The sequence below is a fragment of the Podarcis cretensis genome (assembly GCF_951804945.1).
Source record: "Podarcis cretensis genome assembly, chromosome: 10".
NCBI classification, from domain to species: domain Eukaryota; kingdom Metazoa; phylum Chordata; class Lepidosauria; order Squamata; family Lacertidae; genus Podarcis; species Podarcis cretensis.
The window spans coordinates 37687551-37715154 of NC_137179.1; the positions used below are offsets into that span (position 1 = coordinate 37687551).

General features: G+C 41.8%; 2 long non-coding RNA genes across 3 annotated transcripts in view; both read left to right on the forward strand.

The window, feature by feature from the left end:
* Nucleotides 1-27604, forward strand: part of LOC307225577 — a 251855-nt gene that overhangs the window by 6787 nt on the left and 217464 nt on the right. The window lies entirely within an intron of this gene.
* On the forward strand, nucleotides 23071-27574 carry LOC307225710. Its single transcript, XR_013843150.1, has 3 exons — nucleotides 23071-24215; nucleotides 24698-25181; nucleotides 25572-27574. It is a non-coding gene; the product is annotated as an uncharacterized lncRNA (long non-coding RNA).

Consider the following 27604-nt stretch of genomic DNA (forward strand, 5'->3'; position numbering starts at 1 on the left):
AGAAATTAAATACAGTCAGAAGTTTGGAGGTGGATGGAAAGAACATTTTTAAACCAAATGAGATTAGTAACTGCTTTCAGAGTTATTTCAGGAGATTATATGCACAAGGGCCGGAAAATGAAGGAGACATGGAAGATTTTCTTAAGAAATATGGATTACAAAAAATTTCGCAACAAAGTATGTTGATTTTAAATGAGAAAATAACAGACCAAGAAGTGGAGGGTGCCATTCAAAATATGCAACTAGGGAAATCTCCAGGACCAGATGGATTAACCTCCAGATATTATAAAGCATTGAAAGAATGGTTAATACAGCCGCTTAAGGAGGTTTGTAATGAAATACTAGAGGGGAAAAAGGCACCTGAATCGTGGAAAGAAGCTTTTATCACACTTATACCAAAGACTGAAACTGAAAAAAACCAGATTAAGAACTACCGCCCTATATCACTACTTAATGTGGATTACAAAATATTTGCTGACATTTTAGCAAAAAGACTGAAGAGGGTGTTAATGGAGGAGATTCATAAGGACCAGGCAGGCTTTCTCCCAGGAAGGCATTTATCAGATAATGTAAGGAACATAATTGATATTATGGAACTGCTAACTGTAAATATTAACACGAAGGCAGTCCTGATTTTTGTGGACGCAGAGAAAGCCTTTGATAATATCTCTTGGAAGTTCATGAAGAAGAATCTCCATGGGATGGGGGTAGGTCAAAGGTTTGAAAATGGTATAAGTGCAATATATTCTGAACAAAAGGCTAAGTTAATTGTAAATAATGTGGTTACTGATGAACTTTCCATAGAAAAAGGGACACGGCAGGGGTGCCCGATATCCCCATTACTTTTTATATCAGTCCTGGAGGTTTTGTTGAACATGATCAGGGGGGACCAGCTGGTAAAAGGAGTTCAGGTCGGAGCTAAACAATATAAATTGAAGGCATTTGCAGATGACCTAGTATTGACTTTACAAGAGCCAGACACTAGTACAAAAAGAGTTTTAGAGTTAATTCAATTCTTTGGTCAGGTGGCAGGATTTAAGTTGAATAAACAAAAAACTAAAGTTCTGGAAAAAAACTTAACAAATGTTGAAAGAGAGAGATTCCAAAAGGAAACTGGGTTAATGGTGGCAAAGAAAGTAAAATATTTGGGGATTAACATGACATCTAAAAATGTGAATTTATTTAAAGACAATTATGATAAATGTTGGACAGAGGTAAAGAAAGATCTAGAAATATGGTCGAATTTGAAGCTTTCCTTGTTAGGCCGAATTGCAGTGATCAAAATGAATGTATTGCCTAGAATGTTATTTTTGTTTCAGACATTACAAATTGTGGTTAAACTGGATTGTTTCAAGAAGTGGCAGAAAGATATATCTAAATTTATCTGGCAGGGCAAAAAGCCCAGAATAAAATTTAAGATACTTACTGATGCAAAAGAAAGAGGGGGGTTTGCCCTGCCGGATTTGAGACTGTACTATGAATCGGCAGCTTTTTGCTGGTTGAAAGATTGGCTACTTCTTGAGAATGCAGATATTCTGGACTTGGAAGGATTTGATAATAGGTTTGGTTGGCATGCATATTTATTTATTTATTTATTTATTTTTTTAAAATAATTTTTATTGGTTTTCCAACACAAATAAAAACAAACAACACATTCACATACACAAACAAAAACATATAAAACATGTATAATTTCATAATCCTGTTTTCATACCCCTTGTTTCTCCGACATATGCATATTTATGGTATGACAAGGTTAAAGTTCACAAGGGTTTTAAAAACCATATTGTTAGGAAAGCACTATACAATGTTTGGATTCGGTACAAGGATTTGTTGGAAAATAAAACTCCTAGGTGGTTATCACCTATGGAGGCTAAGGAGGTGAAGAAACTTAACATGGAATCCAAATGGCCAAAATACTCTGAAATTTTAGAACAAGAAAGCGGTGAATTTAAATTACAGAGTTTTGAGAAATTAAAGCCCAAGGTGCGAGATTGGCTTCATTATTACCAAATAATGGAAACCTTTAAACAAGACAGGAAAATTGGCTTCCAGGTGGAGAAATCGAAATTGGAAACAGAACTGTTAGAACCCAATACTAAGAATGTATCAAGAATGTACAATTTGTTGCTGAGGTGGAATACAATAGATGAGACAGTCAAATCAGCCATGATTAAATGGGCACAGGACATTGGACATGACATTATGTTTGCTGACTGGGAACAGTTATGGACCACCGGCATTAAATTCACGGCATGTAATGCCCTAAGAGAAAATATTATGAAAATGATTTACAGGTGGTACATGACCCCAGTCAAGCTTGCGAAGATTTATCATCTGCCCAATAATAAATGTTGGAAATGTAATGAGACTGAAGGCACCTTCTTTCACCTTTGGTGGACCTGCCCAAAGATTAAAGCCTTTTGGGAAATGATTTATAATGAAATTAAGAAGGTACTTAAATGTACTTTTCATAAGAAACCAGAGGCATTTCTCTTGGGCATGGCCGGCCAATTGGTGTCAAGGAAGGATAAGACTTTTTTCATGTACGCCACTACAGCAGCAAGGATTCTTCTAGCAAAGTATTGGAAGACACAAGAATTACCCACACTGGAAGAATGGCAGACGAAAGTGATCGACTTTATGGGACTGGCAGAAATGACTGGCAGAATCCGTGACCAAGAGAAAGAGACGGTGGAGGAAGATTGGAAGAAGTTTAAAGTATATCTTAAGAACTGTTATAAAACTGAGGAGTGCTAAAATGTCAAGGGGAAGGAAGATGCAGAATTACAGCCGAAAATGTTTGATGATTTAAGGTGAAATTGAGAAAGATAACAAGTTTAAATTTAATTGGCAAAAAGGGTTGCTGAAAAATTGTAAAATAAGGATGCAAAAAGGGTGAGGTATGGGGAAGTCCGAGAAAGGAGGTTTATGAAAATGAGGTTAAGAATTTACACCTGTGTGTTTGTTTGTATTTGTTGATGTTTTTATGTTGTTGTTGTTGTTTTGTTTAAAAATGGGAAAACTAATAAAAATTATTATAAAAAAAAACAAAAAACAGAAAGTTTAAGGTAGCTAACAACAAATCAGTAATAAAGTACTTCAAGATAAGAATACAAAATAGCAGTGCCAAGCAATAAAAACAAACAATCGTAAAGTGATAGCTCATAGGACAATTCAATTGCCATGTAACTCGAATTCATGCTGCAATGGCAGTGTTTTAGTCAGGCATCTGAAGATGGGCAGGGGAGAAGTAACAAACCTTCCTGGGTTAAGGAGTTCCACAGCTTGGCTCTACCACCAAGAAGGCCCTGCCAAACATACCAGTTCAACACCCCTCAGTTCACAATGGGGGATACAGAGCAGGAACTCAGTTGAAGGGAAATGGAAGGTTCCTGTGCAAGGAGTCACTTCTTAAGATACTGTGCATGGCACTTTAAAGAGTATAACATCCCAGGTTCCTGCCCTGAGGACCTTATAGTCTATAATTTGAGATAGGAAACCACAGAGGCACAGGATGGAAGCTGAAGGGGGATCAATAGGATAAAAAAAATTAAGTTTATTTTATTAGTATAGTTCAGGCATCCCCAACCTGCAGCCCTCCAAATGTTTTGGCCTACAACTCCCATGATCCCTAGTTAACAGGACCAGTGGTAGAGATGATGGGAATTGTAGTCCAAAACATCTGGAGGGCCGAAGGTTGGGGATGCCTGGTATAGTTGTATCACACCTTTCTACAAGAAGCTTAAGGTGGCATTCATGTTTCTCTCCCTATTTCATCCTTAAAAAAGGTAAAGGTAAAGGTACCCCTGCCCGTACGGGCCAGTCTTGACAGACTCTGGGGTTGTGCGCCCATCTCACTTAAGAGGCCAGGGGCCAGCGCTGTCCGGAGACACTTCCGGGTCACGTGGCCAGCGTGACATCGCTGCTCTGGCCAGAGCCAGAGCCAGAGCCGCACACGGAAACGCCGTTTACCTTCCCGCTGGTAAGCGGTCCCTATTTATCTACTTGCACCCGGAGGTACTTTCGAACTGCTAGGTTGGCAGGCGCTGGGACCGAGCAGCGGGAGCGCACCCCGCCGCAGGGATTCGAACCGCCGACCTTTCGATCGGCAAGCCCTAGGCGCTGAGGCTTTAACCCACAGCGCCACCTGCGTCCCATGTATTTCATCCTTACAACCACCTTTTTTTAACTTTTTAACTTTTTTTAACTTAAAGCCAATATGGTGCAGTGCTAGAATATTGGACTAGGAACTGGGACACCAGGGATCAAATACTCACTCAGCCATGAAGCTCACTGAGTAACTTTGAGCCAATCACCATCTCTCAGTCCAACCTGCCTTAAAAAGGTGGTTGATTTCATCCTTACAACCACCTTTTTAAGGCAGGTTGGACTGAGAGATGGTGATTGGCTCAAAGTTACTCAGTGAGCTTCATGGCTGAGTGAGTATTTGATCCCTGGTGTCCCAGTTCCTAGTCCAATATTCTAGCACTGCACCATATTGGCTTTAAGTTAAATATACATAGACTAGACTTTGTAGCAGGGCCTGGGAAACTACTATTGCAATGTGTTCCATGTCTATGGGGCTGTATTTAAAGTGTTTGGAAGCTTTAACTGAAGCAGAAATATCACCACCAGATTGCTGATAGGAATTGATTGACCGATACCAGACTAATACGCCTCAGTCAATCTGCAGTGGTTCCCCGCTCAGTTTAAGGTGCTAGGTCTTACCTTTAAATATCTAATCGCCTTGGGTACCTTAAGGATGCCCTCCTCTGCTCTCTAGGTACAAAATCTGAGATCCTTCTCCATGTGCTTCCACAGTCTGTGGCCAATGTTGTCTTGCAGTGGCAATAGCCTTAAGGATTCTCATTTACAGGGAGGCCCACTAGCCCCAACTTCAGGTGTTTTCATGAGTCAGGCAGCAACCTGTCTTTAAGAAGGCTCTTTTGGATTCAGCTAATCTTTATATTTCCTGGTTTTCTGTTGATTGAAATAGTGGCTATTCCCCCTTGTATTATTGATTACTGCTGCTTTATTCTGCTAGCTGCTGCCAGTTTATTTCTTTGTAGTTTGATATTTGCTGTTGCTATGATTTGTTACAAGCTGCCTTGAGAGAGCGAGAATGTGTTTTAGTAGTTCTGTCTAAGGAACAGGCAACATGTAAGTTTAGAAACAGACAGAACAATTCAGAAATGGAAAGCATCAAGGGCATAGAGGCTTTGTTATGGTACTGGCATAGGCAGATGGGCTCAAGAAAGCACTAGCCATTGAGGTACTTCACAGTCCAAGTTAGTGCTGTGCCGAAGTCTGTCTTCCAGTTTCTCAAAAGTGTTCTTCCTCTGCTGGAGAGGCGTTTGTTTTTCTGCCTCATACTCATAGTGTTTGAGAATCTTTTTACAGTTTCTGTCATTGCAGGGTTGTGAGCTTACTAGCATGGTTACACGGTGCCCAAAAGCAATGCGTGCATTTTTCTTCCCAGTAAAAATTTCTCCAGCAATCTCCAGCCCCCCTGACTGCTCACTCTTCCTCATCTAAAAAGGCCCCATAAATTTTCAGTACAGTAGCACTAGTCCAAGTAGCCATGCATTGCCCACGGAGATTGATCTGATTTGTAAGAGGAGGTTCAGGAACTACAGATCAAGGTGGTGCAAACTTGGGGGTTTCCTCTAATTCTGTGAAAGCTAATCATAAATACTGCTGGCTCTCAGGTATTTATGGGTCTCAAGTGCCTAAACTGGAAATTGAGAGTTGTATCCAATATTTGTCCTAGCCAGAGTAGACCCATTCAAATTAACGGACCTAAAAGGGTTGTGTCCATTATTTTCAATGGGTCTACTGTGCTGGGACAAGCATTGGACACAACCTTGAGATATGGAAGAATCAGTGCCACTGTCCATGGATCCATGGTCTCAAACGTTTTTTTCAAGGATACTACACTATGATTATTTTCTTCAAAAGAGTCCCTTATTACAGATGTATGCCTTCAAATTCTTTTTATCTACACAGGTCTTTCAGGAATATTTTAGAAGGCTTGTCAGTCTTCGTAATATGTTTGTGGAACTCTTCCTACAGCTTAATCTTTTTTTTATTTTTTATTAAAGGCAACAGTCATCCCAGATGTCAGTTGGTGCCTGGAATTTAATAGGTGTTAATGAAAACAAATGTTTATGAAAGTCCAACTAGAGTTTGCTCCCTCACATCATTAACTGTCTCTCCCTTGTAATGCAGCTGTTTCCTCAGCTCCCTTTGGAGGTAAACATTCTATTTAAAAGGGGAAGGGTGCAATTCACATTTGATCTATGTGAAGGAGGAAAAACAGTAAGTGCTCTGGGGAAATTTCAAGGAATTATTATTATTATTATTATTATTTTACAAAACTAAACCTCAAAGACAACTATCAAAATGTTTCTGTTTTAAAAAGATAAAGTAAAAATACAGTTGCATAATATGGCTAATATTTGTTACCTTTATGTTGTTGTTTAGTCGTTTAGTCATGTCCGACTCTTCATGACCCCATGGACCAGAGCACGCCAGGCACTCCTGTCTTCCACTGCCTCCCACAGTTTGGTCAAACTCATGTTGGTAGCTTTGAGAACACTATCCAACCATCTCGTCCTCTGTCATCCCCTTCTCCTTGTGCCTTCCATCTTTCCCAACATCAGGGTCTTTTCCAGGGAGTCTTCTCTTCTCATGAGGTGGCCAAAGTATTGGAGCCTCAGTTTCAGGATCTGTCCTTCCAGTGAGCACTCAGGGCTGATTTCCTTAAGAATGGAGAGGCTTGATCTTCTTGAAGTCCATGGGACTCTCAAGAGTCCCATGTTACCTTTATACTTGCCACTTTTTGTTTAGCAATGTCCTCTGCCCTTATCTATCCCTGTTTCTTGGGATGGGTTCTGCTGGTATCACAGTTGTTCAGCAAAGCTGTCCCTTTTCCCAATATACATTCAGTAATTTCAAGGCTTGCCTCGACAAATAGCAGCTGCCTTGGGTTTCAGAATTCAAGTGACACAGGGCTACTCTGCAAAGTTCTCCCTCACCTTAAAAACTCAGAAACTTGGATTAAGCCACAATATTCCCCTCCCTCAAAGGACAATTAGCAGACAGTTTTTGTATGTTTCATATGTCACATTTAGAAATAATTATTACAATTTAACTAGAGCTACAGTATATATAATTAATGGCCAAGTTCAAGGTCCTAGCTGCTCTTTCTTACGGTTCTTTAAGTTGGCTTTAAGTTGGCCAGCCATTTAAAATAAAATAAAAGGGTAGCCAAGCAAGTTCCACAGATGGAGGAGGAGGCCCACTAGATGTTATGTTTCCCAAAGCCCCCCCCCCAAAAAAAACCCTGCAGCCTGCCCTGAATATACGGTAAGTTTTCCCCACTGACCTTTATTTTACTTCTCCCCAAATGATGTCAGAGTACTAAACTGCAGCTTTCTGTGGGATCTGAAAAGCTGAGAAACACAAACATTTATAACTTCATGTTCCAGTTTAACCCATGTAAACTGTGCTAAGCAACAGATTTTAGCTGTTCCCCACAGAGCTACCAATCTTGGCAGTCAATTCAGCCATCAGTAAATGAGTCATGGCAGTTGTACAAGGAAGGGGCTCCATCTTGGTGCCAGATTCTCTGTTTGGGGACTACAGGTGCAGGTGAGCACTTATTCATTTATTATTTATTCAAAAAGCCCATCTGAAGGAAGGAAATGGAAGAAAGCTGTATGTTGTAAATATAGAGAATTACTGTTTCCAGCTTGGACTGCTATTCTGTTCAAAACTTTCAAAACAGATGCTTAGAGTGCTACAAACTAATTAATAACTCAAGGGAAGCAGAGACGAGCATTATTTTTTTAATGAATATACAATTCTATAGAATAACACATATTGTGTACTCAATGCCATCATTTTAACAGATGCAATACAGATGCAATTTTTTAATGAGTGACATTTTAATTTATTTTTAATCTTTGCTGGAAGCCTCCCAGAGTGGTTGGGGAAACCCAGCCAGATGGGCGGGGTACTACTACTACTACTACTACTAATAATAATAATAATGCAAGTCTTACTGAAGATGCGCAGTTGTACTAGTTAGCCTCACTCATTTAACACACATGCTGAAACTTTTTTGATGCAACTATTAAGACTCTTCCTGGGTGGGGTCAGACATTTGTCAGGACTCTACCATGAGTTTCCCTTGTGAGAGCACATATAAGGGCTGGGGGTTTCCCATACACACAAAATTAAAAAGAATATTGTTGTTTTCTACAAGCAAATATTTAACAAATGTGTAAAATAAGAGGTGCTACTTAGAAGTAAGCTTGCTTTAGCTGTGGAAGCTCCTCCTAATTTTAGCTGTTTTGAGACTGGGTTTGATTAAGCATTGAAAATGGAAAACACTTAGTACATTATTAAGTGCATTGCCATTGTCATCATCATGTTTACGTGCTTTTGGGCAAAATGGGGAAAGCAGAATGATCATCTCAGTTGCAAGGACCCCACAAGGACCTGGAGATAGTTCAAAAATGGCTGGATGCATCATCTTCATGAAAACTACAGCAACACTGAAATTTCAGATGTGGACACTTGTAACAATTGTGTGTGAACAGTCAATATATGTTTGAATATTCCCCTGGGTTCTTGTGCAGCTTGATTCTCTCTTAAGAGATGTGGGAGCAAACTAACCTTGTCCCGGTACTCACAGTGTCTGTATTAAACAGGGCTGCTATGATATCTTGATCCATCTACAGTTACCTGTGTTGAGATCCTGTTGCTTTGGAATAAGCCACAAGCTGGAATAAGGCAAAACATTTCCTGCAGCAAGTGCCTCTTAAGACTGTTTTCCATTTAGTGATGCCAACCAAATTATACGGGCCCTTTCTCTTGTGTTTATCATACATGTGATCTGATTGACCTCTCGCTAGCCAGTTCCAGCCTTGGTGTGTTTGTTTGCTCTGGTCTGTGCTGGACTTTCACAAGAGCTGCTCAGTTCGCTTTTTTCAGCTTGTTTTTTAGGCTTTGTATCTGATTTCAGTTGCAGTTGCACAATAATTAAGCTACCAAGCTTGCTTATGAACTAAGGAGTGACTGTTACATTTCCTTCTTGTGCCTTCTTGTTGCTTTTTCACAGAGCTCTTTCAATGTTGAGATCTGAAGCAATGGTTTCCTTTCCTGGCCTGTCTCAAATCAATCTCAGTTTCTCATGGTACTTCACAAATGCTGTTTTATTTGCTTGATCCAACATGCAGGCATTAAACAGCAACAGATAACATATTAATATGGCTCATTAGACACAAAACACTCTTTTTTTAAAAAATGTGTTGAATTTAATCCCTCTGAAGTGCCTCTTATTGCTGCTTTTCTAGTTCATGGGCAAGATTCTTTTTTTAGATGGATGGTAGAGGAGAATAAGTTTGCAAAAGCAAAAAAATGCCAAAACTAATGTATGGCCAAAAAAGATAGCTACATTTTGCATAGCATTTGCTCAGATGCAAATTTAGAAATAATCACTATAACTTAAACAGAAATACACAGCATTTGGGCATCATGGAGAAGATGTGAATGGACGACCTGAGTGCCTGTTCAGTTTGCTATTCAGATGCTAGTTGCTGATAAGCAAGTTCAAGGCCCCTGCTAGTCTCCCATGTTAGGAATTTGAACCAGGCAGCCATTCAGATAGAGTCCTGTCCTTAGTAACATAGGCCATATGGCCATCATAGAAGTAATCCTACCTCCAAGATGGCAGCATCACTTTCTCAAGGATATAAGGAGCTGCCATATTGAAATGCATCTATGTCTACTCAAATCTACCACACTGCATGCTCTGGCAAGGCATGCCTTAGCCCTGCTACATGAGATTTTAAACTGGGATTGCCGGGAAGGAAACCTGGTGTTGGAAGCATGAAAGTCAGATCAACCACAGATTTAGAAAGCACTACATAAAAATGTAGAGTTGTGAGTAGTTTTAAAACGTCTACATCTCCATTCTCTGTGATCACCTAAACAGTAGGGCCATTTAAATTGTCAGTTACTGTGAGTGATCATATTTGGAGGTTCCTCTTACCACTGCTTACCAGAACTGTAAATCCCAGGACCTTTAACAAACTACAGTTCCCAGGATTGGGTGGGAGAGGACAAGCCATGACTGTTAATGTGGTATAAGAGTGCTTTAAATGTATAATATGGATGTGATATATGCTGCCCTGATCTATAACTGTAGATAATGTTACCTATGGCTAATTTAAACCATCTTAAACTTAATTATGACTTATTTAAACAAATCAGCTTCATAAAATATGGTTTGAGGTTGACTTGCTTGAAACTAACTATAGTTAAAATTAACCACAGTTTGTTTGCTAGTTGCAGAGAACACGGCAAGCTTTTGTTAAGCAAAATTGGAATTAAAAGCTTCCAAACTGCTCCTTGTGACTGTACTGAAGGAAAGGGAAGCAGGGAGTGTGTGAATATTAAAGTTCACACCAGCACACATTGACATGGTCATTATCTTTTAAGGAGACACTTTCCCAAGTAGTACCTCACTCAGAAGTTGGAATCCCCAATGCAGTACTCATCATGGGTACCAGTGTGGCTGCCAGCACCTCCCATTACACCTCAGCAAATATCCCCTCAAAAATCCATAGTGTATGAGATACTATTTCTGTCTCTTTCTTGGTTCTTGTTTACACTGGCTCAGCCTCTGCCACACTGAATATGCCTCCTTAAACATGTCCACATTTCACTGACTGCTCTCCCTTCAATTCTGAACAGAGGAGGGGTACAAAGAGCTTTTCGTGAGTGAGCATTCTTCCATGGGAGGGGGATGACTGATGGGGGAGCATGCCCACACCATTTTGTGGCCCTGCCTCTTTTTGCTGTTTTAGATGCGGCAGTCATTTTATGTTGTCCCCACCCCCATGGCAGCCATTTTGTGATTGTCACCCAGGGCACTTCCTCAAAATTCCAAATGTGTCCACTGGGCCAAAATCCATTGTCAACCCCTGTCTTATCACATGGCATCTTGTCAAAAATAGTCATGCAAATTGCTTGAAGACCCTTTGACTCAGAGCACTAAGCTGCTCACTCCTTGAGGCATACATTCCACATTTCTGCTGAGGTGATAAAACTGCTGCTTCAGTGGAGGTAGCCCAGCCTGTTTGAGTTTGTCCTTGACATGCTTTTATGAAAATGAAAGCATAGACAGAATAAGGAAGGTCTTTGGAATTTGTTTATTGCCCAACAACTTCAAGCACCAGTGGCCTCAGTTCCCACATCCAGCTGGGTGATATTAAGTAAAGCCATTGGGTGATGAGAGCATGTGAGACTCAGATCTAAGCATTTGCAACATTGTTGGAAAGGGAACATTTAACTTGTTGCTTATGTTGCCTCTGAGCTTTATGGTTTTCCTTTTGAGGGTTAGCAGGATAATTAAGGCTGCCAATCCTATATATTCTTACCTAGGAATTAGTCCCATTGAACTGATTGCTTCTAGGTTGGCACAGGATTTCAATATTAATTCTTTGTTTGAAATGAGTTAATGTCCCAGCAATGAAAAAGTGATGAAAATTGTGTCATCCTATACAATGGTAAATAAATGGACTTTGTGCCTAAGGAGCCAAATAGCATATTAAAACAAAAGGGAACATTAATCCTCTTCTCCTAAATTACAGTATTCTTGAGGCTAGAGTATTTGTTGTGGGCATCTTGTTGTTCTGCACAAAAGGCTTATTATTCTGTTGTGTTTTGGAAACCTTAATGGGTATTAGTAAGTGAGCGTTCAGAGAATTTTTTGGCAATTTGTCCTAGCGAGATTTGTGTGAATTTAAAAATAGCTTTTAATAACCTTTAATGGCTACTGCATTTCATGAGTTTGAGCAGCAAGACAGCCTGACCCAATCACTTAGTGCTCCATCTCCCAGGTGGCATAGTTGAATGGAGCTTATGAGGAATGGCTTCAAAAACTGAACAAGCTGTTCCTAAATACTCAAAATGGACCACGGCCATGTGCTTTTAATAGACGCATCCTGCATATGCAACCTAAAAATGTCAGTTTCAACATTTTTAATTTTTTTTAATTGCTTCTTTTATATCTATCATACTGTGTGTCCTAAGTATTTTCAATTATTTGTCCTTCCAAATAATTGGTTAGGTTAACCTTGAGTTAGGTTGCCATTACTGACATTTTGCAAACTAGAAACTGATGAATGCTTGTTAAAGGCCACAGTGGGAAATTATGGAGAGGGATCTAAATCTATATTTGGGGCGAGGGGGGTCTAATTCTGCACTCTATTCCAGGTCCACAATGATTTTCAAGTGTATCGCAATCCAAAATCAGCCTAGCTGAATGTAGCCTGGTGCCAGCATCTCATCATTCAGCATGAAAAAGGTTACATTTTTGTGAGCATTCATTGTGGGTCGTTGCAGTTAGACTCAAAGGCACTTGCATTAAGTGCTCGCCATTTCCATTTCCAGCCCCCTTTTTGAGTGCTGCTGCTGCTCCTGCCACCACTTGAAAGGTAAGAAAAGAGGAAGGTGGGGAATGTTTCGAGGAACGGATACTAGTGTGGACGAATTTGGAGAACTATAAGGATATGCGGGTGGCGCTGTGAGTTAAACCACAGAGCCTAGGACTTGCCAATCAGAAGGTCGGCGGTTCGAATCCCTGCAACGGGGTGAGCTCCCGTTGCTCGGTCCCTGCTCCTGCCAACCTAGCAGTTGGAAAGCACGTCAGAGTGCAAGTAGATAAATAGGTACCGCTCCAGCGGGAAGATAAACGACATTTCCGTGCACTGGTCTGGTTCACCAGAAGTGGCTTAGTCATGCTGGCCACATGACCCAGAAGCTGTACTCTGGCTCCCTTGGCCAATAAAGCGAGATGAGCGCCGCAACCCCAGAGTCGGTCACGACTGGACCTAATGGTCAGGGGTCCCTTTACCTTTACCTTTTAAGGATTGGCAAGGATTGCTGGAAGGATCCAATAATTCATTTCTGACATGGATTTTAATTCAAGCCAGGAAACCTATTTCATGGTGAGCTTTTACCAGCCCTGAAAGTTCATTTTCTTTAAAACAAAAAAGGGAAACAAGGGAAAAGCTGTGCATGCCAGTGGCCATCAAAATACTGTGAGCTTGATGCATTGAATGAATGTTTGCCCACCCTGAGCCTAAACACTTAAGAAATGGAATCTACACTAATCATGCATGCGTACTAAAAGTACGGAACTGCCTTATACTGAGTCAGTCTAATGGTCCATCTAGCTCAGTACTGTCTACACGGACTGGCAGCATCTCTCCAGAGTTTCATGCAGGAATCTCTCCAGTCCCTATCTGGAGATGCTGGGGATTGAAGCTGGAACCTTCTGCATGCAAAGCAGATGTTCTACTCTTGAGTTACGGCCCTTCCCCAACCCTTCTCATAAATTTCTATCGTTTCTCTGCTTCATCATTAACAACAACAACAACAACAAGAAAACACCTAAGCCCCAAAGATCCAAATTCTTAAGTCTCCCACATAAGGAAGATGTTCTGCTTCCTCTGTTTTAGTTGTTTTCTGTGCCCTCTGTTTCAAGTTGAGGCATGAATTTGCCTTGTGACCCTTTGCAAAAGAGGGAAAAATCTGTGCATGCAGCATTAGCACAGTGAGCATAAAGCCCTTCTTGTCTTTTGTGTCTTTTGTCTGAAGGCGACTGTGCACGTGACAAAAGCCACACAGATCTTGAGCAAATGTTTGAAGAGCTTCTTGCACAACAGAGCTGAGCAAACATTCGGGCATACCATTTTTAACGCAGGGAGGGAACACATGGCAGCAAATGTGCTGGCACCAAGTACATTAAATGACGTTTGTACTGCAGAGAATAAATGGCATGAGGATTTGGTTTCTGTGCCCGTTTTTGCAAGGAAGTGGTGCTGTGCATTTTAGATGTCATTCAAAACTAACAGAATAGTCCCACTGTAGGACTGCAGTAACAAGCTGCAATCCTCCAAGCCATTCCTCTAAAACAGGTATGGGGAACTTGTAGCCCTCCAGATGCTGTTGAACTCCAACTCCCATTAGCCCCAGACAGCCTGGCCAGTAGTCAAGAGTGATGGGAGCAGGAGTCCAGCATAATCTGGAAGGCCACAGCTTCCCCAGCCTTGGTCTAAAATTTGAGAGCCCATGATTAGTGGCTCGTATTCTCAAACTGTCCCTATTTTTTGCACGTGTCTCTGGTAAAACACTGCCACTTGCATGTCCTTATTTGCTCTTGGGATGGGAAAATCTTGGGAATCTGGATATTTGTTTTGTAAGTGGACTCAAATACACTGAATGGAGAGGGACCATAGCTAGGGGGTACAAAGTTCATGTTTCATATATGAAAAGTCCTAAATTCACCCCTGTCCTGTCCAGTTAAATGGCTGCAGAACACTGGAGAGATTCTGTCACTCAGGGCGTACAAAACGGGTTAAATTATTTGAACCTTGCAGAAGCCAGTTTCCTATTTCCCTGTGGTTGTTCAGGTTTCAGCTCCTTCTACTGGCTCCTTGGATGATAATTCTGTTTAGTGGAACCGGAGGCTTGTTGATCTCAGTGCAAAATGGCCAATGAGACTCAGTAGGTTGTGGTGCTATAAGGAGGATACCCCCCCCCCCCAGATTATCTAAGTGATTTTATGGATCTATACAGGCACATGTGATCTTTCTTGTAACCCAAGTTGTTCAGGGCTTTATATGTTAACAGCAAGACCAGTAGCTGATTTTATATATGTGAAGAATTAAATTTTTTAAAAATCCTCTATTATTGTGCACCAAGGAGCTTTAAATCATAGGCAATTTAATGTGAAAGGGTTTAAAATTGCAGCCTGCAAAATCATGAGACAGGCTGTCCTATGGAGGCAAAAAGCATTGCTAAAGAGAGGTTCAAGTAGAAGTAGAAAAAAGGGCAAAGGGAAATCTTGGAACAACAACAAAGGAAACAGGAAGGGGACACAAATGTGAAGTGATTTCAGAAACAAAGGCTTGCAAAGACTGTTCACACTGAAGAAATTTTTGACTGAAATGCTAAAGTACACAGTATAGAACAAAAGCTGTGTTGAGGCTATTCCCGCTTTCAGCTGCCCCACCAGCAAAACCAAGTCCATGGTTTACCACATTAAGTGCACCATCTATGCCATCAAAATTTTATGTATTTATTTATATTCATTTGAAATATTCCTGTCCCATCTTTCTTACAGGAAGGAAATCTGAAGCAGCTTAAAATATTGTATTAAGTAATTAAAGTGGGGAAAATATTTAGCAGCAGTTTGAGGCTTGTTTCTGCCTTCTGAACTGTTATGTACTGAGTTGAATAGGATCCAAACTGCAGCAGTCTGATTGGTCCTAGAACAATAGGATCCAAATTGCAGCAGTCTGATTGGTCCTAGAACAATAGGATTCAGAATGCAGCAGTCTGATTGGTTTTAGAACAATGCAGCAGTATGATTGGTTGGCAGGAACTACCCAATCATGCTCAAGATATAAGTGAATCCACAACCTGATTGGCTTACAGTAGAATTCCAGAATTAGCCAATCATGTGTAGCCCATTGTGTAAATAATGTATATAAAGCAGATACTTTGAGGGGACATTCATTCAATCCTCCTCGCCACTATGAGCTGAATAAAGAGCATGAAATCACTTTGTGACTCTAGTATATTTCATGAACCATTTGATTTATTTTAGTTCTCTGGAAAGTTTATACTTGCTATTTTGTGTCAGATGGCACATCAAGCCAGATTTTTTGTTTTAAAAAAGAATGGAGTGGGAATATTGCACAAGGGATAAAGGGGGGGAGCATGTTTTTGAGTAGAAAGTTTCTTAACCTTTTCCCCTTTAGGCTTTTGAACGTTCCCTCCATATCATAACAAACCTTCTTCTCTTCTATAAGACATGTCTAATGTGGCACCGGCCTGGAATCTACCACAAGGAAGTGCCAAATATGTGAAACTGATGATTGCCGTGCTGTTTTCCTCATGTTCTTTGCTGCTGAATCAATTCAGTGCCAGCTGTTGTTATTCCAAAAGAATAGAACTGTTAGTGTGTTGTGGCAACCACCTCCCCCAACAAATTCTGTGACATCTTAAAGCAAAGGTGAGGAACCCTCTACCCTCCAAATGTTGCTGGATGACAATTCCACTGTCTCTGAAATATACTCGGAGTCGAGTGTGAATTTCATGCTCCTTATTCAGCTTGTAGTAGCAATGAATGAAACTTTCCCCAAAACATCTAGCTATATATACATTATTTATACAATGGGCCCCGCATGATTGGCTAATTCTGGGCTGCTCCTGTAGGCCAATCAGGTTGCGGATTCATTCCTCCAGAAGCCTGATTGGCTGCTCCTGCAGGCCAATCAGGTTGTTGAGTCACTTCATCCAGGAGCCTGATTGGCTGCTCCTGCAGGCCAATCAGGTTGCTGATTCACTTCATCCAGGAGCCTGATGAAGCAGGCCAATCAGGTCGCTGATTCACTTCCACCTGCAGCTGGATTGGGTAACTCCTGCGGACCAATCAGACTGCTGCATTCTGGATCCTATTGATCTAGGATTCAGCTCAGTACATAACAGTCCCCAACTATTAGCCATGCTGGCTGAGGCTGACATCAACATCTGGAGAGCCTTGCCTTAAGACATTTGTTGTGGCATGAGCTTCCAAGGCAAAGGTATTGGAGGTGAGCTTCATTCATCTGTTGGAAGTGGGTTTTTGCTTATGAAAGATCATGCTACAGTTCATCTTTTACTCCCTAAGGGGCCTTGGGGGTTTTTACAGTGCAAATCTATACATGTCTACACCATTGTGTTTAATGGGTCTTATTCCCTGAGTATAGGATTGCAACCTTAGTTGCAAGCAATACGTGAGGTCAATCAATCTGAATTCGAGGTGTGCATTCCCTACTTAAGCAGTTGTCAGTGTGGTGTCTGTGGGCACACACATGCCCTTAGATGTCCTCTTGGTGCCCCAAGTGACACAACAATAACAACAACATGCAACACATTGCGCTAAGGTCATGGGCAACTAATGGATGTGCTTTAGATTTATAGCATGCCTCAGCCAAAAAGAACCCCCCTCTTATCCCCATAGCCAAATAACGTCAAATTAAGCATTCACTGTGATGTCTCATGCTTTCCTGACTTATGTTTGAGCCGCAAAGGCCAGCTCAAAGAGATGCTACTGAAAGGCACTTGAGCTTGACTTTCATGTGTGTATGAAAGTCAGGGATCGGGCACTGAGGGCTGTGTTCCCTCGTGGGCAATCTTCAGGAACCACATGTCAGTGGTGGGTGAGGAAACATGGGGCTCTGATATTTTCACAGCAAGCTGCACTCCAGCCATGCAGAAGTGAGAGGTTTCTACATGAGTATCTGTCCATCCAGGCAAGATAGAAGTATTATCATAGTTCAATGATACCTTCCAACCAAGCAAAAATAATGAAACACCAGAGCAGGACCAGCATGGGATATAGTCTGGGTAGTTGGGGTGTGATGTGGTCTGGAGAGAGCACTGAGGGCCAAATAGAAAGGTCTGGAGGGCTGCATTAGGCCCCTGGGACTAAGGTTATCCACTCTTGGTGTACGAAATAGCCGCATAAGGTGTTGACCTTCTTGTTAATTCGGTTGCTAATTGTAATAACACATTTGGGAGATAAGTGGTGTAAGAAGAGGTTGCATCCTGCCATTTAAAAGAAAAAAGAAAGCCCAGTAGGTATAAAATCCTCAAATGCTGAGAAAATAGAAACAAAAACATATCAGTAGTGAGTGGAGACTGAGGCTGCTGGCGGTGCAGGGAGAGAAGGACCCTGTTAAGTAAGAGACAATACTGGAATGATTGGACAGGCTTCAGCAGGTCCTGGCTTCACATCATATCACACCATGCTCCAGCTCCTGACAGTATGGAACCACTTGGGCATTTGACGTCCATTCTCCTGGAATGCAGCCTAAGTCGATTAGGTAGTCAGCTGATTTAGAGAAGCTTCTGGTTTAAATACAAAACCTGAAGCTTACTAAGTACTTCAGCTGTCATCAGAATACATATGGTAGAGGAGGACACTGGTCAGTCACCAGGAATTCCTCTTTGCATCCTATAATTCTGAATCCGTTCATAAGAGTGACATCTATTGTCATAACCTATTATTACATTATACCCAAATACTTGTCCTTTAAGTCAGACAGTTCAAACGAAAATGGAGGTGGTGGTGGTAGGAATTCATCTGCTTTTCTACCTCGAAAAAAAAATCTGTTATATTAAAGCCTCACAGTCTGATGGGAGTTGGTGTGCAGTCTCCCTGTGCTACATGATTCCCTATGAAGGGGAAGGGGAATGCCAGCCCCTAAGGCCAGATCGGAATGATTACTCTTCATGCCAATGTCATTTGGACACCAAAGTGGAACCCTGAAGGGGAAGAGTATCCCTGAGAAATACTTAAATATTTCTGCCGTGGGATGGAGTCCTCCTGAAACTTTTGGCCTGGTGGGATTGGAAGCAGTGGAATCAACTTCTAAAAAACCACACCATTTGGGTGTGGCTAAGGTTTTAAAAGTGTGTATGTGTGTATGTAGAAGTTGAATGTTAAAGAAGATAATAATAATAATAATAATAATAATAATAATAAATAATGTAATATATGAAAACTATTATAATTATTAGTTCATAGCTTTTAATAAAATATCTCAAACTGGCTTACAAAATATGGCAGTAGGCAAATTACTATGAAGGAGGATTTTTTTTTTTTTTTACTAGGTAGGAATGGGTGCTTGAGTCTCTGAACAGAAGGTTTAGCTCAGAAAACAATACTCTGTGAACTCTTGTCCTAATTTCTATATACATAAAACTAAAATGGCTTGAGGAAATCGGTGTGGTGTGTAGAGTGTTTGTCAAAGAATTCACATCCTTTCATTTCATTTTTGTTTCCTTGTATTGTGGTATCACAGCTCTATGTCTTTACTCATTAACTGCTAACATTAAAAGTGTTGTTTTAACACTGACCTTGACTTTAACATGGTTGGGGCTTTTTCTACAAAGGTTAGGAATTTGCAGTGGCATCTAGTGAGCTGGAAAACAATCAGACCTGAAAGTTTGGTGTGTTTTTTTTTACATCACTCCACCTGAAACAATACACAGAGACAATATTTTCCTTTGCTCTTTCTGTCACGCACCATTTTGATTTCCAAGGGCACATGTGCATTTGCACAACTTTGTTCTTGAATTTTGTAAAACTCAGTTTAAATTAAAGGGAGAGAAAATATTAGATAGGAATATAGGGAGCTGCTTTAGTGCCTTATACCAGCGCAGACATTTTGATCATTGGGCACACTAATGTCTAAATGCTCTGCAAATAGTCCTGTCCCCAACCCCAAACCAAATAAACAGGTACAGGGCGGGGGGCAGGAGGGGCTTCACAGTGAAACACGTGAGAAGGATCTTGGAACTGCAGTTTATCCCAAGCCAGCAGTGTAGTGTGGCTACAAAAAAGGCCAAATGCCATTCCAAGCTGCATTAATAGAACCAGAGTTTCCAAGTTAATGAGAAGTAATAGTTCCACTTTATTCTGCACTATTCAGACCACAGCCTGAGGATTATGCTCAGTTCTAGGAATGACACTTTCAGAAGGATGCAATCTGGAATGGTTAAGTTTGTGAATGATTAAGAGACTAGGGAATAAGAAGACTTACTGTGTTTTATTTCCCCTTGTGTTGCTTCATTGTTTCTGAGACCTGCCCTTCTGCAATTTCTTTTTTTCTGTGCAAAGTCCAGATCTGTGATTTAATTGGCGGGAGTGGATTCTGCTCACAGTCTGCAGGTACCTCCTAATAATAGCGCTAGGCAGACATCAGCCTAGACATGTCCAAGATCAGTTTTTAATCTGAATTTTATTACTAATGACTAATGGGGAGAAAAAGTGTGATTGGATTTTTGGCTCATTTCTAATTGCTGGCTGACTCAACAGATTTTTACCAGTTCTCTCTCTCTTGTAACTTCTCTGTGGAAAATACACCACCAGCACCATCAACACATAGTTCCTGACCTTTGCAACAGTTCTGAAACCAACAGGCACATTTTGCACATACTAGCTGTAATTTATTGATGTCCATGAGAGGTAAGAACAACATTTATTTTCCTAGTCCAATTGTGGTTTAAGAAAAGCATTAGAGAAAGTTGATAAGGCTCTTCCTCTTGATGGAAATTTTTATGCATACATCATATTGCACTTGTAGGTGAACCAGGGAAATCCCTCCATATGGAACTGCACTCTCAAAACAAACAAATAAACAAAAGGGATGCGGGTGGTGATGTGGGTTAAACCACAGAGCCTAGGACTTGCCGATCAGAAGGTCAGTGGTTCAAATCCCCGTGACGGGGTGAGCTCCCGTTGCTCGGTCCCTGCTCCTGCCAACCTAGCAGTTCGAAAGCACGTCAAAGTGCAAGAAGATAAATAGGTACCGCTCCTGCGGGAAGGTAAATAGCGTTTCTGTGTGCTGCTCTAGTTCACCAGAAGCGGCTTAGTCATGCTGGCCACATGACCCAGAAGCTGTACGCCGGCTCCCTTGGCCAATATAGCGAGATGGGTGCCGCAACCCCAAAGTCGGTCACGACTTGACCTAATGGTCAGAGCTCCCTTTACCTTTACTATGTATGTATGTAAGTGTGTGTGTGTGTGTGTGTGTGTGTGTGTAACACATCATCATACAGATCATGTTCTTGATCATTTTTTTCTTTAGTTCTGACAGGTTAAACCCTGTTGTTCCAATGAATACTGCATTTTGAGGCTGACCTTATTAATGGCAGGGTTGGGACATTAGTAATAGAATAAAGGTTGCAGCAAGAAGGAAATGGACCCAAAGCCACCCAGGAGTTAGCAAAAGAACTTAAGGAAGAATCATTCTGGATTGGTCATGACTGAAGAGTAAGGGCAGAGAGGCTTGGACATAAGGGATGGGCAATGGAAGAAGGTGGAACATGAGAGAACAAGAGCAGGATGAACTGAAATCCCTTAAAGTACCTTGTTCCAATGCCCAGGCAAAAGCCAATGTTAGGCTCATGCTGCATTTGCCCAGAGACATATTACTGGTAGTCTGTCAGTACCACTGAAGTGGAAGTCTCTCAGCTAGGTAGGCATTTCTGGTAAAACCTAGTTCTGTGCAGCTTATGAGGCTGTGTTCCAGAATTGGCTGTTGAGATGGCCAGTCCCCGGCATAAATCCCCCGTCATATTCCAGGAAATGGAAGTATTATTACTGCAAGCGGTTATCCTTTGTACATACCTACATAAAGCAGAAAAAGACACTTGGAGGCATGTAGGAAAAGTTTATAGTCTTTACTCTTATTTCATTTTAATGGATTATATGCAAAGTGGCATAATAGTGTACTGCTTTTGATGCCTAAGCAGTTATCTTTCATTGCCTATAGGTAAGCCATCCTATGGGGCTAAGCATAGCTGCAAAGGGAATTTGGTTCAAGAAAATAGCGCAAGAGAAAGGGCAACCCTCCCCTCCCCCTGAGTTGCTCCTCCAATCAAATACAGAGCCCTCTACAGTGGCTTCAAAGTAAAAGCAAACCTTTGGGGAGATCCAGTCATACAGTTTGGCTCTAAACATGTCTATTCTCTTTATCCTTTTAGTAGAAAATGTCTTATTTTTGCTGCATTTTCCTGTCCGTTTCCCACAGCTCTTTACAAAATAGCAGGAAATGACTATTGTTTTGAGGCTAGTTTGATTTATTTTTAAGTGTTGAATGCCAAAGGTTGTTTCTTCGTCTTCGTCTTCGTCTTCGTCTTCTTCTTCCCAAATTCATTTGCCAAAAAAATCCAGCTGTTAGGTTACAAGGAGAAGGCACTTTTCAGCTTCAGGGCTCCACCACAGTGCTAAATCAGAGCAAATGTAAATCCATGAAAAACCTGACTGACGTACAGTATGCTCTGATTCAGCATTAAAGAGCAGGCTTTCCCAGGGGGAAGCAGCAGCACAAGCAGAAATCTGGATTAGCCCTTAGATGCACACTGCAGCAGCATTAGCCCTTTGGATTTGTCCCTGTGACAACTCCTTTCCTAGATGTAGTGGAGCCCTGGAAAAGGAGTGGAAGTCACTCGGACTTCTTGTTGCACTGTTCCCACATCACATGAATTGGTAAGTATTTCATTTCATTTATGCACTCAAGAGAACTAGTAGTGGGATTTTGCTTGTACTGTGGCTAGAAAGCACAGGTCCTAGTGGTTTTCCCCTTGTCCGGTCACTTTCCAAGGCAAAACCTGCTCTTTAGTGTGCATCTAAGGGCTAATCCAGATTTCTGCTTGTGCTGCTGCTTCCCCCTGGGAAAGCCTGCTCTTTAATGCTGAATCAGAGCATACTGTACGTCAGTCAGGTTTTTCACGGATTTACATTTGCTCTGATTTAGCACTAAAGAGCAGGTTTTGCCTTGGAAAGTGACCGGACAAGGGGAAAACCACTAGGACCTGTGCTTTCTAGCCACAGTACAAGCAAAATCCCACTACTAGTTTTCTTGAGTGCATAAATGAAATGAAATACTTACCAATTCATGTGATGTGGGAACAGTGCAACAAGAAGTCTGAGTGACTTCCACTCCTTTTCCACATTTCCAGGGTAAAGTGAGAAGGGGCATCCCTTTATCACAGGTAAAGGTAAAGGGACCCCTGACCATTAGCTCCAGTCGTGACCGACTCTGGGGTTGCGGCGCTCATCTCGCTTTATTGGCCGAGGGAGCCAGCGTACAGCTTCCGGGTCATGTGGCCAGTATGGCTAAGCCACTTCTGGCGAAACCAGAGCAGCGCACGGAAATGCCGTTTACCTTCCCGCCGGAGCGGTACCTATTTATCTACTTGCACTTTGATGTGCTTTCCAACTGCTAGGTTGGCAGGAGCAGGGACCAAGCAACGGGAGCTCACCCCGTCGCAGGGATTTGAACCGCCAACCTTCTGATCGGCAAGTCCTAGGCTCTGTGATTTAACCCACAGTGCCACCCGCGTCCCTTTATCACAGGTATATATTATTATTATTATTATTATTATTATTATTATTATTATTATTATCTGGTGAACCTATGGCTCTTCAGATGTCTTTGGACTACCATCAGCCCCAACCAGCATGACCAATGGTTGAGGATTATGGAAGCTGGAGCTCAACAACATCTGGAGGAGCACAGGTTCCCCATCCGTCCTCTGTGGATACTCAATGTGGAGTCAGCTCATACATCTCTGCCCCCCCACCCCCATTCTGCTTTGCAGAATTTCCTGGATGTGAAGTTCTTTCCATCTGCACTTTCCTATCTCATGTCAAACTATCTGAAGTGGAGGTATAAGTATATATGAAAATCTATGTATTTGGGGCTGATGGAATGTAATAATGAAGAGCTATGAGTCAAAGGAATCCCTCACCCACATCTCATTTCAGCTCAGCTGTAATTTTTTAGGCAGGACACCATCAGCACTCTTTCCTCCATATTGCAGAAGGGGACAGGAAGCTAAGGGGTAGAAGAAAAAGCCTAATGCATTTCAGACCTCTCAGGTCCTCCTTCAGGGAATTCTACAAATAAAATTATTTGTATGCAATTTTCTTTGGGAATTCTGAAAACTGCATGTACTACCTTTGTATATCATAACAGATTTAAAAAGAACAATGAAAGAATAATTGTAACCAATACAGATAGAAAACGTGCATAAAGTATTTGTGTTTATATATAAATATGATGAAAGCAGTATATCTACAATGACATTGATTACTTAAACACAGCAGTTCAATCTTTCTTTGTTGTAGGCTCCTCTTTCCTTCTACTGAATAATAATGCTGGCTTATATCACACTGTTGTTAAACAGATTGCTGAGATAATGTCCAAGAGCTGCCATTTCAGTGCTACATTGTTATTTAAAATATAGCTTTATTTCAAACTCACAATCTGATTTTTTGTTGAAGTAGGAAGCATTTTTTCCCAGCAAAAAATGCACTGTTGTAACAAAGTATGAAATGTAGCAATGAACCACTAGTACCAAAAAGTGAAACCAGAGGCTATGGCAGCTGGGAGGGATATTGTAGGGTTGGGAAAGGTCCAGAAGAGGGTAACAAAAATGCTCAAGGGCACAGAGACTTCCTTATGAGGAAAAACTGCAGTGTTGGGGTGTTTTTTAGTTCAGAGAAAAGCTGAATAAGAGGTGAAGTGATAGAAGTTTATAAAACGATGTGTTGCATGGAGAAAGTGGATGTTGTTGTTGTTTAGTTGTTTAGTCGTGTCCGACTCTTCGTGACCCCATGGACCAGAGCACGCCAGGCACTCCTGTCTCCCACTGCCTCCCGCAGTTTGGTCAGACTCATGTTTGTAGCTTCGAGAACACTGTCCAACCATCTTGTCCTCTGTCGTCCCCTTCTCCTTGTGCCCTCCATCTTTCCCAACATCAGGGTCTTTTCCAGGGAGTCTTCTCTTCTCATGAGGTGGCCAAAGTACTGGAGCCTCAGCTTCACGATCTGTCCTTCCAGTGAGCACTCATTTCCTTAAGAATGGAGAGGTTTGTTCTTCTTGCAGTCCATGGGACTCTCAAGAGTCCCCTCCAGCACCATAATTCAAAAGCATCAATTCTTTGGCGATCGGCCTTCTTTATGGTCCAGCTCTCAATTCCATACATCACTACTGGGAAAACCATAGCTTTGACTATACGGACCTTTGTTGGCAAGGTGAGAAAGTGGATAGAGAAAAGTTTTTCTCCCTCTCTCATAACACTAGAACTCATGGACATTCAATGAAGCCGAATGTTGGAAGATTCGGGACAGATAAAATAAAATATTTCTTTACCCAGTAGAAAAGTAACTGTGGAACTCACTGTCACAGGAGGAAGTCATGACACCAACTTTAATGGCTTTCAAAGAGGATTGCACAAATTTATGGAAGATAAGGCTATGCTGTGCCTCCATGGCTGGCAGCAGTAATGTTTCTGAATACCAATTCCTGAAAACCACAGTGGAGAGTGTGCTCTCACACTTGGCTACTGGTTGTGGGTTTCCTGCAGGCATCTGGCTGGCCACAGTGAGAACAAGATGCTGGATGAGATGGGTCACTGGCTTGATTCAGCAGGCTCTTCTTATGTCCATCAATTAATCTTAGAGGTTATGGAGGTAGCAGCTCTTAAAAGGTACTACCAAAATCCTTTTACATACGTTGCATATTTTCAACCGTAAGGCTAAAAGGTAAAGGTAAAGGTACCCCTGCCCGTACGGGCCAGTCTTGACAGACTCTGGGGTTGTGCGCCCATCTCACTTAAGAGGCCAGGGGCCAGCGCTGTCCGGAGACACTTCCGGGTCACGTGGCCAGCGTGACATCGCTGCTCTGGCCAGAGCCAGAGCCAGAGCCAGAGCCGCACACGGAAACACCGTTTACCTTCCCGCTGGTAAGCGGTCCCTATTTATCTACTTGCACCCGGAGGTGCTTTCGAACTGCTAGGTTGGCAGGCGCTGGGACCGAGCAGCGGGAGCGCACCCCGCCGCAGGGATTCGAACCGCCGACCTTTCGATCGGCAAGCCCTAGGCGCTGAGGCTTTAACCCACAGCGCCACCTGCATCCCACCGTAAGGCTAGAGCCATTTAAAACAAGCAGACAAACAAACAAAAACCGTAGCTGTAAGCTTCTCTTTCGGTTTCACTGCAGTATCTATACAAAATCCCATATATGTGGCGAGTTCCCATGTGTGGCGAGTTACTACCAGGTCCGGTAAGCCTCCTAACAGATTAGCCCATGTTATCTTTATGATTGCGTGCCACAAGCAGTGAACAGGATGGAGAGAGAGAGAGAGAGAGAGAGAGAGAGAGAGAGAGAGAGAGAGAATGAGAATGATTTTGAACTACTGAGCTGTGGATCAGACAAGGAACCCAGCCAAGTGAAACAGACGAATAGTAGCTGTAGGCATTGTCATGCCAAGTACCTAGGCTGCTTTGCAGGCAGCTTTAGAGAGGGGTTTTTTTAAAAACAGAAGTGGGAGGGGGGAAGGCAGATAGTCTTCTTTCTGTCTTAGCCAAGCAGAGAAGCCAATCAAAGGCTGTTCTTCGTGGTCTGCCTCCTTTGTTTCCATAGGAGGTCCCGCCTTCTACCTTTGTCCCCCGTCCCCCGCTTGCTGCAGTTCTGCTTAACGTCAAACAATGGGTATGCAATGATAACAGGCACTTGTTCCAAGGTCGTCTTGTTTATCAGGATTAACTGTTACACCAGTAAACAAAGCAGGGTGTGTAAAGGCCTTCTCCCTCCTGCTGGTCTGCCTGGTCTTTGTGGTTCCGGATTCCAGATGGCACTGTGTACGTATACACACACACACACACACACACACACAGACTCACTCACTCACTCAAATTTTAGAGTGTTGTCCTGGCCGGGTTACTTCCACCCCACCCCATTGTTTGGAAATGGCTTTGATGCAGAGCTCTCCCCACCCAGCCCCCTTTCAAAATAATGAAATGCAGTGGCAGCTGGCTAATGGCTGGGAAAGTGCAGACCTGGCACTGAACTCTTCCCATTAGACTATTCAGCACCAAGGCAGTGTCAGTCTCAAGGAGAGGGCAAAGAAAAGAGGCTGGTTGCCACACAGCTTTTGGACAGGCTGATGTAGGTGGGGTTTTATTTTGGTGCTGAATGGAGGTGGGATGGTAGAGGCAGTGGGAAAGTGGATTCATCGCGGTTTACTGTCTTCACTTTCCAAGAATAAGCAAGGCAGAACAGTTATATACATATTAAAAAGTTAGGCAGGCTTTAAAACTATGGCTTGTTCAAAAAATTCAAGGCCTTGTGAATTTCCTCTCTTTCTTCACAGATGTCAGCTGTCCTTACCTAGAATGCAGGAGGTTTTTACTCTGCACATTATTACATTAATAATAACAGATACTTTACTTTGATACTGAAAGCTCATATAGAATATATATCTATGCGGTGTGCAGAATTGCAGTTGAAACCAAAACAGCGTAGCAAATAAAATCAAGCAGAACACGTCAATGAAACAGAAATACAAAAAACAGGTCATACAGCATGTAGGTTATAAAAACTACAAACTGTTTTCATAGGAAGGTTGGTTGAAGGAACCAAGTCTTAAGTAGCTACACCACCATATTGTGCTAAATTTCATTAACTCTAGTGGATGTTTGCACAAAAATGGTGGGAAAGAACTGTATGCTGAAATACTACCCCAAATTTCATGATGTGGGCAGCAGTGGTGTGATCCATGAAAACTGTATAGAATTTACTCTCACAACCCCCTGGCTTATCACACACACACATTTTTTGAAGCATTTAACATGGTACACTTCTTCTAGAATTCATTAGGTTTTCTGCTAATTCCCCCATACAGTGGAACACTCTTCCCTCTTCCATACATAAAATAGCAACCAACAATTGTTTCAGATGTTTTGTAAACTCTTCTCCTTTTGCCCATGCTTTCCCCAATTCATAAGATCAGACATTGTTTTCTGCATTTGGATCCCCTTAATTTCTTTGTTATTTGTTTTTGTGGTTTTTATATTGCTGTTTTATTGGTTATCTGTTGTATGTTCATTGAAATTATTGTTGTTTTAATATTGTATACTTTTTAGAGCTTTTTTGAAAAATTCAGCAACCTGTACATG